Source organism: Sus scrofa, chromosome 1, assembly GCF_054392235.1.
Source record: "Sus scrofa isolate SSC_HxYL_T2T_F1_AM1 chromosome 1, Sscrofa_HxYL_maternal_Yorkshire_Landrace_v2.0, whole genome shotgun sequence".
NCBI lineage: Eukaryota > Metazoa > Chordata > Mammalia > Artiodactyla > Suidae > Sus > Sus scrofa.
In genome coordinates this window covers 146,776,981-146,792,401 of record NC_139383.1, presented here as the reverse complement: position 1 = coordinate 146,792,401, position 15,421 = coordinate 146,776,981, and the positions used below count along the sequence as shown (strand labels likewise).

The following is a 15,421-nucleotide window of genomic DNA, read 5'->3' as shown; positions in this document are numbered from 1 at the left end:
CTCTGTTCTTTGATCCAGACCAGAGCTTTCCTATGGAACTTTATGTGGTGATAGAAATGTTCTGCCCTGGAGTTCCCGTTGTGGTGCAGTGGAAACAAATCCAACTAGGAACCATGAGGTTGAGGGTTTGGCCTCACTCAGTGGGTTAAGGATCTGGCATTGCCATGAGCTGTGGTATAGGTGGTAGATGAGGCACAGATCCCATGTTGCTGTGGCTGTCGTGTAGGCCAGCAGCTATAGCTCCAATTTGACCCCTAGCCCGGGAACCTCCATATGCTGCAGGTGTGACCCTAAAAAGCAAAAAACAAACAACAACAACAAAAAAATGGATCAGATTCAGTCCCTGGCCTGGGAACTTCCATATGCCTCGAGTGTGGCCATTTTAAAAAAAAAAAAAGGAAAGAAATGTTCTGCCCTGTCTGAAAAGGAGCCGGGGACCCACTGGCCACATGACAATTGATCACCTGAGACATAGCTATTGGGACTGAAAGATGAACTTCTGGTTTTATTTAATTTTAAAGTAATTTAAATTTAAATGGCCACAAGTGCCTGAGGTTTGTGGCCACTAGACCTTACAGATATAGATGGAAGATCAACTGACAAAATTCTTTTCTCCTAAAGTATGGGTTCATTTTCATAAGGGTAACTAAGACCTGTACATTTCATTTTCCTGTCATATTTCAGGTGAATAAAGAGAGTGTGCAAATTTTTAAAAATGCAACACAATCGATTAGATTAGCTGTCTAATTGCACACATTTTCTGGAGCTATTAGTGTTGATTATTGACAAGTACTAAATACTCCTAATGACCTAGGAACTATTATAAAAGAAGCAAGTCATCTTCTGTACCTGAATATCAGTGGGTTTCTAGGTTGAGGAACGTGTTCAAGGTTCTGTCAAGTGGCTATTGATTCACAGACATTTGAAGAAAAAAAAAGAGGAGTTCCCTTCATGGCGCAATAGAAGCGAATCTGACTAGGAACCATGAGGTTGTGTTTTCGATCCCTGGCCTCACTCAGTGGGTCAAGGATCCAGAGTTGCCAAGGGCTGTGCTGTAGGTTGTAGACATGGCTTGGGTCTGGCGTTGCTGTGGTTGTGGTATAGGCCAGCAGCTGTAGCTCCAATTGGACCCCTAGCCTGGGGACCTCCATATGCTGCAGGTACAGCCCTAAGAAAAAAAAGAAGAAGAAGAAGAAGAAAAAGAGTTCCCTGGTGGCTCAGTGGGTTCATAAGGACCTAGTGTGCCACCTGTGGCCCAGAAACTTCTGCCTGCTGTAGGCGTGGCCAAAAAAAGAGCTTCTGTGGGTTGTGAAAATAAGCTGGATTTGATAAATTTTGAAACAAAATTGAAACCCTCATTTAACTGTAAATCTTCAGCAGAGTGGATTTTTATTTCTTCTTTTGGCTCATCTGTGGGGTTCCCCCCCCCCCTTGTTTTGTTGTTTCATCAGGTTGAGAGAATAAAGCCTGGCTGGTCAGTTTCAATTTTATTTAAATTCATTTTGTCTTCATTCCTTCTAATCTAGTGCACTCCTGTGATGTATTGAGATCAGAGTGCTCCGGGGAAACATTGAAATATAAAAACATTTTCATGAAAACATTTCCACTTATATTTAATTTTTCTTCTCAATAGAAAAATATTTCCAACTTAATCCTCCCTCTCCCCTCTTGAAATGAATTGCATGCTTTAGAAATAACATCAATCCACCCAAGTATACAAGGACAATCTCAGTCACTTAGTAGAGATATAAAGCACAGAGAATGGTGGGGTTCAGGGGCACAGGCTGTCTTTCAGGATGCTAATAAATGTGGGCGAGGTTTCGAGGCCCTTGCCTGGACCTGTGGTTCTCCACGGGGCAGCACAGCCAACCAGAGCAGCATTCAGCTCTGGGTCTGCCACCAAGAAATCTCACTCCATCTTCAACCATCATCTTTGAGTTTTATTTTGAACAACTCATAAGCGTTTGCCAAAGTGGGCTGATGTTGAAACTTCCTCTTTCCAAATCCCATCTGACATCTGGGACCAGCTTTGCTGGAAGGTGTTTGAACAGGCCACAGAGTGGCTCACCCCTTTCTTAAGGAATGGTTGGTGGACACACCCCTCTCGAGGTCAGACTTGTGCCTTTACTCTCCCCCTTTGTTTTGTTATTGTTCCTTAGTGACTTCAGCTTATTAAGAAGCCCAGCCTCAGGGGAAGGTGAGCCTCTCTTCCAAGGAAAAAGCAAAAACTCCTAAAGAAAAAAAACTGTCCAACACAGAAACACGTCCAGTTTGAGGTCACTGTGCTATCATTACAGTTACAAAGCCCATGAATACTAGGGTCTTTGTAAAAATTTAGCACAGACCTGTGTAATGATGAGCAGTATATTAAGAGCTACCACACACAGGTCAGTCATATTTCATTTAGTTTTTGCAACCACCTGTGAAGGAGATTCTGTCAGCGTTGTTTTACTCATGAGCAGAGGAAGGCCTGGAAAAAATAAACTGTCCATGTTAACAGGTAGGCGGAAGAGATGGATTTGGAACCAAGATCTACCTTTTTTTTTTTTTTTCCTTCCATTTTTGGCCACCCTGTGGCATATGGAGCTCCCAAGCCAGGGATCAGATCTGAGCCACAGTTGAGACCTAAGCTGCAGCTGCAGTAGCACAAAATCCTTAACCCATTGTGTCAGGCCAGGGATTGAACCCCCGTCCAAGTGCTCCCAAGGTGCTGCTGATTCCATTGCAACACAGTAGGAGCTCCAATATACCCAGTTTTTAAATATATGCTTTCTATTTGCTCTCCTGCATCTACAATCTTTGCACTCAAACATTAGAAGAAATTTTCTATTTAATGTTTTCCCCCAAAGAAGACCCCATTAAATGAAAATTTCTAGTTCTTAAGCGTTTCTCTCTAGAGGGGAAGGACTCTCGGGTTTTTAAGCAATAAGAAGATGAAAAGAAATTTTATTATATCTGAGTTTTCTGATTAAGATTTTTGTAAAATGATGTAAAATTTTCAAACAATATCAAGATATCTAGGATTCTTCCTTTAAAAATTTTGTCACTACTTAAAACATACATGCCATATTCTTAAATGCATTGGTTAAATGATTAGTGGTTCAGTACAGGATGTTTATAGCTTAAATGTAAGAATGCACGTGGGTTTGAATTTGTTTCCTTAACAAGGAGAAAGAGCTGGCAAATTCAGTTCCGTGAGCCTTTCATGTTGCTGGATTTTTGTGTAGGCAAAGCTGCATACCTTGGCCATGGGGACTGGTTCTTGAAGTACTGTCTACTTGATTCCTGAGTGCCAATCGAAGACCTAGACCAGTTTTGGTTGCTCCAAAAATAAGTCAAAACTTCTTTCTATCTCAGTCCACAGCACTGAGTACAAAAGTCCAAAACCTTGTGCAGGCTCTCCTGGTCAAAGTTGGCCTCTTGGGTAACTCAGATACTTACTAGACTGTGAACTCTATGTGGGCAGGGGCCTTGCCTCTCACATCAGTCTCTCAGTAAATATTTGCCCAATGAACAAAGAAGTGTACAGTAAAGCCTCAGAGGTAGCTGAGACTGTGTTTGTACACTCTCAGTCTAAAAATCCTTCCAACATAGATAATGTACTTCTTTGCTTCTTACACTCATGAATATGATTTAATCATTTCTGACCAACTCAGGGACATCAGTGAGCAGAAGGTGTTGTATTAATATGCATAATACAGCGATAGCCTCAAGGCCTGGTGGGAGGCAGCTTACTCTATACTGAAGATTTCTTGTGCTGGTTGTGTTCTTATGGTCCGGTTTTATCATTTTTATATCTCTATTTCTGTTTAATAGACTTATTGCAATATGACAAGAAAGCTCTGTCTATCAGCCCCTCTGCAGGTGATTAGTTGCTCCTTCCTGTTTGCTGTGGGTACTTCAAACAGATTTGCAAGCTCATCAGAATTGTATGTAAGAAAAAATAGGCACTAAGTGCCTTGTAGCTTCTTTCTGGTTCTTGGCTGTATAGTGCCCAAAATGTGAGTTTGTTGGATAGCTGATTTCTGGAAATGTGAGCAGTTTTTTCCTTCACATAATAATTTTCCTCTTTTACTTCTCTCTTCCTTCCATCTACCTTTCTCTCTCTCTCTCTCTCTCTCTCTCTCTCTCTCTGTCTCTTTCTCACAGTATGACAGTTGCTAGAATATTTTAAATGAATAGGACACATTCATCTTCATTGAAGCCTTAACACCATGGTCAAAAACCATCTTCAAAATGCATGCTGTCCCCATTGCTGTATCCTAGACCAGCCCTCAGCACCTTGTTTAATGACACAGTATTTTAGGAGGGTCCCCTTGTCCCTTTCTTTCAGATAAATATGCCTGAAAGGGCTATCCTAATCGTTTAGGGGTCCTCCACCCTCCTGGTCTTTCTCCTTGGCCTAAGTTGACCCTGCTAGCAAGAAAGTTTCCTTCTCACACCCTTCATGCACACAGTGCTCGTCTGTCACGCAGTTAGTGCTCCTGGGTCTCTCTGCATCCCCTCCTTCTAGGCGACACCAGTTTTCTACCCTCCACTCCACCGGATACCTCTCAGTTACTGCAGAATTTGCAAATGAACTATGTCTTAATCTTGAGGCAACGTGGAAAATAGAACCTGGATCCTGGAGTGAGGCCAAGCAGAGTCCAGGCCCACCTTTTCTCTCTTCTCTCTTCTCTCTTCTCTCTCTCTCTCTCTCTCTCTCTCTCTCTCTCTCTCTCACACACACACACACACACACACACACACACACACACGACCCTGCAAGTCCAACCTTAGAGCCTTAGTCTCCTGTCTGTAGAAAGGAGCTTGTACTGGTTTAAACAGCACTGCTCCTGGCCAGGCAGGGACTTAATCAATGGCACCTCACTCCTTCCTCTCAGCAGCCCTGCACAGACGCAGCACATATTCTTAAAAGAGTTGGTCATTCCTCGACAACAGAATTCTCACCTTCTCCTGAATACCGCGTAATGTAGGGAATACCAAAGTAAAAAATAATAGCTTTTGCACATTCATTTGTGGCCTCAATTTCCTATTATTCCCCAATGAGGATCATTTCATTTGAGACCAGTATCTCTGGGCGGTGGGGGGGGCGGGGAGTAGATCAAGCTTGTCTGATGAGATTTTAGTGCAACTCTGACACACTCTTTGTATTGCCTTTTCTACCACATAGTGGTGGATCAGGAAAACTGTAGGGCTTTGCAGTGCTGGGAAATTGCTGCTAATGCAATAGGGATTTTTGGTGCCGAAAGAATTTGGTCTTTTTGCCACTTAATGCGAAGAGAGCAGAAGCCTATATTATCTGCAGCAGATACCAGAGCAGCGTATGTGTTCAAATGAGAAAAATGCAGTTCCCTCTACATTTAAAACAAAAAGCAAGGAGTCCTTACAAGGATCCGGGGGAGTCACGCAGTTTTCTCTTTTCCCTCTGGTTGATTGTTTTCCTTTGTATCCCTCAACCATTGTACTTCCCACTTGGAGAAAGTAAATGTTATGCAATATGGCAGAATGGAAAGGGCCCTCAACATGCGTACCCAGTTCTCCACCAGCCTCCCTAACCTCTAGCGACAGTATTTCTCTGGGAATCAAATATAAAAAGCAGAAATGTTCCATATCTCCAGACTCCGGGATTACCTTATTTAAGAAACTGTAAGTGACTGTTTCTTGGAGGGTGGAACTGTTAGTAACTGGTTCAAGTGGGAAACACACAAAGGGAGATTTTGGAGTTTACTAAAAATCAGTTGGCACATATCCTGATAATTAAGTATCCTTTTGTTTAGTTGATGATCATGTTATAAGTTGCTTTCTTTTCCTTTGTGAACATTTGTAATAGGATCATTTTGTAACTTTAAAATTCAAGATAATTTCAGACATATAAAAAAGTTATAAAAACTGCCAAGTGTTCCCAAGCACCCTTCACCCAACTTCCCCATATGTTAACATCTTATCTGACTGTAACACTGTACAGGCATCAAAAGCAGGATGTTAACCATGATTCCAGCACCATGAATCTCTAGACTAGACTGAGATTTCTCCAGTCTTCCACTGATGCCCTTTTGCTAGTCCTAGGATGGGTAGAGGATCCCATCTCGCATTTTTCATATCTCCAGTTTCCTTCAATCTGTGACATTGTCTTCAGTCTTCCTTAGATGCTCACTATTTTCAGATGTTTGAAGAGCATGAACCATCTCTTTCTCTTGTAGAGAAAGATTGTAGAATATCTTTCAATTCAAATGTGTCTTTCCTCGTGATTAAATCCAGATTATACATTTTTAAGAGACACATGATACCTAATGTTTCATTTTTGATGGCAATAACTTTGATCACCTGGTTAAGGTGGTCTCTGCAGGTTCCACAGATGTCATTACTATTTCCCCCTTTGTAATTAGGAAGCATCTTTTAAGAGTAGAGACTTGAGACTATCCTGTTCCTACTGTTCCTCATTATTTCACCTGCTAATTTTAACATTCATTACTGTGGTATTTGCCAAATGGTGATTTTTCTATTTCTGTTTCTACACTTAGTAATTGGAATTCTACTCTGAGGACCTTATGTATTTTTAAAATGAGGGACATGAAACTTTTTAAATAGCAGTAGCAGCTCCACTTTTTCTGGGAGGGCAGTTATGAATGACATGAAGCAGGAAAAAAAATGTAAAAGCTAAGCAATCTCAAATATGAATGTTATTTGAAACATCATTGCCATTTTTCCCTTCAGAGGAGGTGAAGGAGAAGGGAGGAGATCTCAAATGACCAAAAAAAAAAAAAAAAAAAAAAAAAAAAAGTCCCATTAACTTTGGTCCTGGCTGCAAGTGTCTCTTGCTTTTGAGGACTTAACGAGGACACAATTAGAGAGCTGACTCAGGCACAGCCCTGAATATTTTGGACAGGCTAGGAAGGCTTATGCCACCATAAGAAATTTCATTAATAGTATGAAATTTTATCTCTGAGCTTTTTAAACTGTAATTGAAAGGGGTGCTCAAGATACTGTTTTCTTCTTTCAGAATATACACTAATAGTGACAATACAAACATTTAGGAGGACCCCCCCCCATTTAATTAAATTTCAGCAGCCCAAAATCAGATTTGCATGAAGAAATCATTATTTTGAATTTCCCATTACCAAACGATTAAAATTACTCTTTAAAGAGAGGGTTTTAAAAAAATAGCTATTTGATTCTTAACTACCTAAGTGACCTTTTTTATTCTTTTTATTTATACCTTAAAAGAATAAAAAACTATTTCTACTCAACTATAATGTTTTATTAAAGCTCATGCATCTCTTTGAAAGAACTGTGAATGACTACAGTTTTTAATATCCTGCAGTCCACTCCAGTTTGTAATTGTACTTTGACAGACAAGATCATGCTAGGTACACTGAGCTCCATATGGCCTTCATTTTAGCTCACTGATACTTATAACTTCTCAAAAATTAAATTTTAAGAGTTTGAAATGTAACTGTTATATTAGGAAAAGAGAAAAAAACTTCAAGCATCCTAAACCATACATGCTTAGTGGGCTGGGCTGTCAGGTCACTCACATTTGCAGGACCAAGTAGGTATTTTGACGGTAGAATTGATAATACTGAATTAGTTTGGATGCTAAATATGTACAGCTTTTATAGTTGTGGTTGCACAGAAATCAGAAGACTACTTTGTACCAAGATTCTTTTGTGTTTACAGTTTCTTGGTGAATGTTTTAAGTTTGGCTCAGAGCACAGTGAGATAGCTAACATTTATTTCTGTCATTTCTAGTCCCCAATCTCGATGTTAGAGTAAGTCCCAATAGAGCGGTTAAAAATTCTTGGAAGTGGACATGCAAAACTCCCCCTCAGATCGTTGCTGCGCCGGCCTGGCTGACTGGAGGAGGGGCTCAGCAAGTGTTAAGTCTAGAGAGTGGGCGGGGCCATCTGACGGCGCTCTTGCCACGCCCACCTCCACGTCACGTGGTCTCCAGACACCACACGTGGGAAAGCGGTCGGAAAAGGGAGCGGGCGGGTGTGGCATTTGGGTTTTGAAAGACTTCCTCAGCTCCCTGTTTTTTTTGTTGTATGGCTTTTGTTTTTCCTAATTTTAAAAATCCCAAAAGCTGAAAACATGTAAACGGTTTCTCATTTGTCTCCAATCATGTAATCTAAACCTCTTGCTGGTTCAAGTTTTTCCACGGAAACATGGTTTGAATCTTGTGGTTCGATCGCGATAGCACAGTGTGAAGCCACGCCGCCTCCCTCGGGATGTGTCCTGGTGCTGCTGGCTAGTGTTTTTCGCGTGTTGGCGATCCACGTTATGTTGGAAAAATAACTCGTTCTGAAGAATTTCCGTACAAACCCTAGTTTCTTCTTAAGGATAGTTAAGTTTTGATAGAAAACCGGCTGTCCTAAAGTAAGAGAGTGCTCAGACGTCCGACCTGGCGGCGCTTTCCAGAGGGAGGAGCCTCTGGGTAGATGGTAAGCAGAGGTCACCCAGGTTCAGGTTCGCTGCTAAGGTACTTAGCAGCGGGGCAAAATTTTAAACGAAAGTAAAAGATTTAAATGTGATTGCGAAAGAGAAAAACTAACATGGAGAGAGGGTGTTCATTCTCAAACTAAACTCAAGTCGTAATATTCTGGGTTCACGCCCAAATACACACTCCGGTTGGAGACAAAAACTGATCGCAACAGCGCTTGATGCTCACGGCATCCACTGACGGACGCCGCTGCCAGTGCCTCCACCCCCCGCCCGCATGCCACCCTAGGCACACGTACCCTCTGAATTTCCTGGCACCCAGTAAATGCATATTCTAATTTAAATCTTCTCAGCGCTCTCATTTCTTCCCATTTCGCGTGGGAATTTAAGATTTCCTTCAGTTTGCTTTCTATTCACCTTCATTAAAATGCAATAAAGCAAAGGAGTTTATTAAGGGCGATCCCACTGTATAGAGACAATTTAGTGAGAAGAAGAAAGGCTCCAAAGATTAAACCTCATCTTAAAAATCGGAAACAGACTCTTGTTATTAATAACTTTGAAAATGGAAATCCAACTTTTGATAAATTATTTCAGAGGAGTAATTCTGGGGAACAGACATTTAGTAGGTAACTCTGTGTCTGGTCATCAATTACAGTGATTTCCTTGCATCAGCTCCAGAAAATCAGAATATTCATGAGCTTTCCGGTCGGACTCAGACCTTCAGGAGCCTTGAAATTTTCCTGTTGGGATGAGAGGAAGTGCTGTCGGTGTTTTTGGCAGCTGGGTGAAACCAGAAAAAGATAAGCAGAGGAGTGGGATGATGTCCATTGGTTTGGTCCCATCATCCCGCTTTTAATTTGTGAAATTTAAAGTTTAAAAAATCATGTTAAGTGTGTGATCCTTTTTAGAATTCACTGGGTCTGTTGAGGAAGTGGTTTTGTTTTTGTGAGTTTGTTTAAACAAATGACTGAGGTTTTTGTTTTTCACTCTGTCTGGCGAGGCAGCATTGCTACACTTTTTTAAATTCATGAAATAGTGACCAATGAGCCTGTTCTTTAGCACTCCTCTCCTTTTGTGATGGGAGGACAAGGAGGCAGACACCAATGGCGCCTCTCACAATGGAGGTTTGTTTGTTTATTTTTTTAATTTAATGGAGGGATTGTAGATGGCTTAAAATTTCCTTGTGCCAAGACAGAGAAAGGAGGAGGGAAAAAGAATAATTAGTCTATTCTAAACAACTTTAGCAATAGATGATCCATAGGCTTTAACTTTGGATAGCAACAGAAGCCTCTTTCTAGACCTCATCCTGTGATGTTTTAAACAAACTTGATATGTTCAATTAAAATCTTTCTTAAAGGAAAAAATGCACAGAGGCCATTTTTAAGAATTTGAAGCTATATATTAATAAAGATGGCAGTTTATGATTTTTCTGTTGAAATATATGACAAGCCATGCCCCTACAACCCACCCTTAGCCCCTGAAACTGCAAGGTCCCTTTGCCTACTTGAAGAATCCCTACTCAGATGCTTCTGCGTTGTACACACCCTTCCATTCCATGGTCCTCTCAGCTGGTTAATCTTGCCCTCCTGATATCTTTTATGAAGCAAATCGTCACCTTGAAATTATTGTTTGTGCATCTGGTCTTCAGACTCTGGCTACAGAAGGTCTTGTGCATTTCTTTTAGCCCTCACAGCACCAGGTGTGTCTTCCAGACAGGTTTGGGTGTTAAATTAACAAATACTTATTCCATAAGAATTTACAAAAGAAGAGCTCTATGTCTCTTTTTTTAAAAAGCCATTATTATTAAGCACTGTGATTGGGGTGGTACTCATTCTGTGCTCTACCAATTTGTGCGAATTATATGACATTTAAAGTAGATATAACTGAAAAATATTTTCAAGCTGGTTAAGCATGGCAGTGAAGTTCCCATTTTTTGATAGCAAAATTCCTGGCTTTTGGTCCTTTGGGTTGGCCCCAAATGGCTCTGGCAAGTCTTTAAGGTGCAGAAAGGAGCCTCATGTGGTCTTAGGGCTGAGTGCTGGCTTTGAGTAGTTTTCCACTTATCAGCACTGGCTCCCTGTTGAGTCACAGTCTCTTTAGTCCTTATTCTCCTCATCAGTGAAATAATGCTGCTTCCTTTCCATGAATTAGGAGAATTACCCTGAAAGATGCCCTGTAGCACACTGGTAGAAAGCATGCACCCTGGATATGGATCGCTGGGGTTGGAATTTCTACCTTTGCATCTTTCAGGCTCTACTGCTTTCTGTGTGCCTCAGGCTCTGGTTCAGAGAATGGGGAAGTAGCAGGCTCTCCCTTCTAAATGGTGGAGATTAGTGTGTGCCAGGCTCATAACATGTGGGGCAGCGAGTGCCCCATAAATGGAAGGTGCCACACCATTAACGATAACATTTATCTCTTCCCTCCCTAACTAGTACCTTCAGCTTTTACTTACATCAAGCCCTTGAAAGAGAAAGAGAATTGTTTTCATTGAAACTTTGAGGCTGCCCCAAAGCAAGTGTGACCTAAAAGCAGGCTGGGGCTTGGTGTTAGGTCAGATGATTTCTTCGGTTATTCGTGGGGAAAAATAGCTGAGAAATAAACCAGGGGACTATGGTTCATTTTATTCCTCATTACCTAAAGGTGGCTGCTCTGATTTTTGTCATTTTTTCTCCCTTTTTAGGTAGGTGCGAGGAAAGTAGTTTTTCATATTACTCTTGTCATCATTGGTTATTTATTTAATCACAATTCACTATCAAAACATAGTAAAGTACTTATCCTGCAAGAAACTCCCTTCTGTTACTTACTTGTTTTCCATTTATACTTTGCCTGATGCCCAAGAAAATTAGAATTTGAGGCAGATTTCAATTAAAAAATAAAAATCTGGATGACAGGAGACCTGAATGGCCGAGTTAGCAAGATACTCTTACCACACCAGAAGGATGGTTCATCTTTCTGGAATCTGGTTCCTCTGGGATTCTTGACAGCCAAGGCAAGAGAGAAAATACAGTAAAATCTGTCTATGTACATACATACACCCCTCCATTCCCCATCCCATACACAAGGGCTTTGCTTTTGGAAAGTTTGCTTATGCTGGGGTTAAATTGGCATCTGACTCTATCTGTGTAGGAAGCCCTCTGGAAGAAGCTTACAGTTGAGTAGGAAATGTGCGTTCATCATGAATCATTGAACTGGTGGACCCTGAGCATCTGTGATAGGCCTGGTTTTGACATGGCCCTGGGAACACAGTGGTAAACAAACATAGGATTCCCGCCCTGGTGCAGTGTATACTATGGAAGAAAGATAATTAGGCCTTAAACACAAAATTAAGTCATCGTTGTCTTCTTCTTTTTTTTTTTTTTTTTGAAACTGTGGTAAAATATATATAACACAAAACCATTTAACCATGTTAACAATTTTGAAGTATACAGTTCAATGGCATTTAAGCACTTTCACATTGTTGTGCACCCATCACCAGAAACCCTTTTATCTTGCACACCTGAAACTCTGTACCCATTAAACAGTAACTCCACATTTCCCCTTTCCTCCAGCCATTGAAGAAAAAAAAAAAAAAAAGGCCTTTGATTGTAAATGTGGTCAGTGCTTTGAGGAAGATGAAGAGGGTGCTGTCACATAAAATGATGGAGCAGCGGGAATAGCACCCACTTAGGAAAGGCTGTTGGGGGTGAACACAGCCAGGCTGGGAGGCAGGTTGAGGGTGGGGAGAGGTAGAATCCAGACAGAAGTAACAACATGTGCAAAGCCCTGAAGTTATGAAAGGGTCTACCTTCTTCACAAAAGAGAAAGGAGCCAGTGTGATTGGAGCAGGGGCCAGGAGGGCAAAAGTTTTCAACTGAGTGTGTGTTTCTGTGTTTTAGTGTATCCTTGTCATGATTCAGTAAAATTACCCCCACCCTGGCACTAAATTAAAATGGTCCATGGGACCTAGGGCCCAGACTCCCAGCTGCATCCCAGGGCTGCACCAGAAAATCACAAAACTCCTTACGGGATAGATGAGCAAGTCTATCTTGCTTGATACAGGACCAGAGGTGGGAGGTCTGAGAGGAGCAGGGGGTTGTCATACTCCTGGTGTCCCCCTTCCTATCACAGTGGCCTGGAGTGATGGGGTCAGGATGAAGCAATAGCCCTGTGGCACTAGCACCCTAGATTATTTTTGTGCAGCTGGAGCAGTGGGTTCTAGATAGGGAGGTGCAGGTGGCATGAGAACTGGACAGTCTGGCGGGTGCTCTGGCCAGCTGGCCGACCTTCCCTCCTCCATGCAGAGGAGCCAGCCCGGGGTGCCTGTGCACAAAGCCAGTGATTTTTTTTTTTTTTTCAGACAGCCTGCGCATGTTCTGGGTTGCAACTCATAAGTCTAGCCCAAAGATCCTGGAAGAGATTCTTATGACCTGGAAAATTGCAGGGGCAGATATTTTTGCTCCACTCTCAATCAAGCCTCCAAGTGATTCCCATAGAATCCATAAATTTGAGGAGCCTCTGAGCCTGATAGCAGAAACTAGTTGTAGCTCCCTTTTGAAAAGTACTCTTTAGCACTGCCTATTTATTTGTGCATTGATGATGATCGGTAGTGCCTCTCCCAAATTACTGCCCCCTCCTTACCCTGCTCCAGCTTAGCCCAGTAGGTAACTAGGAAGATGCTTCCCCACCCTTTTCTTCAGTGCTTGTAGGGAGTTTTTTCCCTCACCACAGAGGAAGGAGCTTGTCTGTCTCTTTGCTACAGCCTGAGAGTCTTCATCTAACCAGGAGAAAAAGTTGAAGTTGTTTAGCAGCAATTTGTGTTGGGAGTTTTTTTTTTTTCTTTTTGAAGAGCCTAATAAAGTCATTTCAAATGTACAAAAATTTCTTTTTCTTATCTAAACAGGGCTTACTTCTTGATAGAAGTTGAAGGTTCAAGTTCCACACTGTGAAAGCCTTCTTGGCAGACTTAAGAAACTTGAATCTGGCTACGACTCTCAGCAAACCCCTACCCCACCCCACCCCACCCCCATCCATCTGGATCTTGAGGACCCTTTAAAATAGTAACTACAACTACAGCGACCCCTCCAATGATGTTGTCTCTGGTAAGGGAGGTATGTCCACCTGTGCTGAATGAAGATTCTTTTGGAGCAAACAGCTTTAAGAACAGCACTAAAAGACCAGAACCAGAATGCTAAGCTAATCTGAAAATGTATAATATTTTCATTTGTTTGAGCAGAGATGAAATTTGAAGTGTTTTAGAATTTTGCCTCTTGGTTTTCTTTTCTTTTTTTGTCGTAGCCACATAACCTTACTTCTGAAACGTGATCCCTTGTATCTGAACTGATCAGAGGCAGGGCTGTTGGCCTCTCTCTTTGCTCTTCGTGGTTCATCATGGCCCAGAAGTCACTTCCAGGGATTCAAGAGAGACCAGTGGGTCACAGTGTGAGACTAGTTATCTCTCTTACCCCTTGTACACATCAGCTGAGCGGGCAGATGGTTGGCAGAGCAGGACTAGAACCCGAGAATCTTGAAATCTTGAAATCCAGGCAAGGGATCAAATAATTATGGCTAATGTTTACAGAGGACCTATGGCATGCCAGGAAAAATACTTGATGCCATTATGTGGTTTGCCACATTTACTCTTGCACCAATAGCACAAGGTGGTATTGTTTATCTTAGACGTTTGCTGAGGACACTGAGTCCCTTTGTCTTGCAGCAGCCAATAAATGACAAAGCTGGGCAATAAACCCAGAGTCCATGTTCTTCTCTTATCTGAACACTGCCTGCTCTCTCATGCCAGGTCTCCAAAACAGAAGATGAACATCTCACAATCTCTCCCTCAAACCAATATGTGAAAAAAAAAAAAAAATAGACAGACAGACATGACTTGGGCCTTTAAAAATGTGGCTATCCTAGCATATACACAAGCATAGGCTATTTCTAAATTCTTGCTTTCAATTTTGCCAACATAGCTTCTGGACCAGTAGTTTTATTTGCTTTTTAATGTATTTTCGACATGACTTAGGGGCAGAGAAATGCTACCAAGAGCCAAGCTTGCCCAGGGGTCATGTCAGGGCATATCAGGGCCTGGAACCAGAAACTGCCCAGTGGGAGGGATTAGGGTAGGTGACAATGTTTGAGGGCTGGTAGATTTTTTTCATAGAATCTCTCACAAATACATACTGACATGTGTTCCTCTATAAGCTGAGTCACATGGAAGTTTCCCACTTTTTCATGTTCTTTCTAAGTTTCTTCATTTTCATTGATACTTCTTTCGAGTATCAAAATATCCCCAGGAGGTTTAGGACCAAGTTAAAAGTTTATCTTAGGCAGATTTATATTCTTTTTTTTTTTTTTCTGTCTTTTTAGGGCCACACCTGCAGCATATGGAAGTTTCCAGGCTAGGGGTTGAATTGGAGCTGTGGCTGCCGGCCTACATCACAGCCACAGCAACACCAGATCCAAGCTGCATCTGCCACCCACACCACAGCTCACAGCAATGCCAGATCCTTAACCCACTGAGCAAGGCCAGGGATCTAACCTGCATCCTCATGGATGCTAGTCAGTTTCGTTTCCACTGAGCCGCAACAGGAACTCCAGATTTGTATTCTTGACGTCCATCATTTTCCATTATAAAAGTATAGGAGAGAAACCCCAGATAAAAGAAATAGGACCACTGGCTGCTTTCTCCTGGCAGCTTTAGATGTATACTAGTTTGCACATTGTTTGTATTTATCAAAAACCCGGGAGTTCCCTGGTGGCACAGTTGGTTAAGGATCCAGCATTGTCATTGCAGCATCTTGGGTCACTGCTGTGGCATGGGTTCAATCCCTGGCCCAGAAACCGCCACATGCCATCGATGCAGCCAACAAAAAGAAAAAGCCATGCCCCTTACAGGGGGGCAAAGCCATGTGTCTGTTGCACCTCTGCTCCTGTATGCACCATGAGACTTGAAAGCCAGCCAGAATTTGAAAGTATTGGATTGGGATAATGTTATTTTTTA

General features: G+C 41.9%; 1 protein-coding gene across 9 annotated transcripts in view; it reads left to right on the top strand.

Moving 5' to 3' along the window:
- IGF1R (insulin like growth factor 1 receptor) overlaps nt 1–15,421 on the top strand; it is a 308,192-nt gene that overhangs the window by 205,745 nt on the left and 87,026 nt on the right.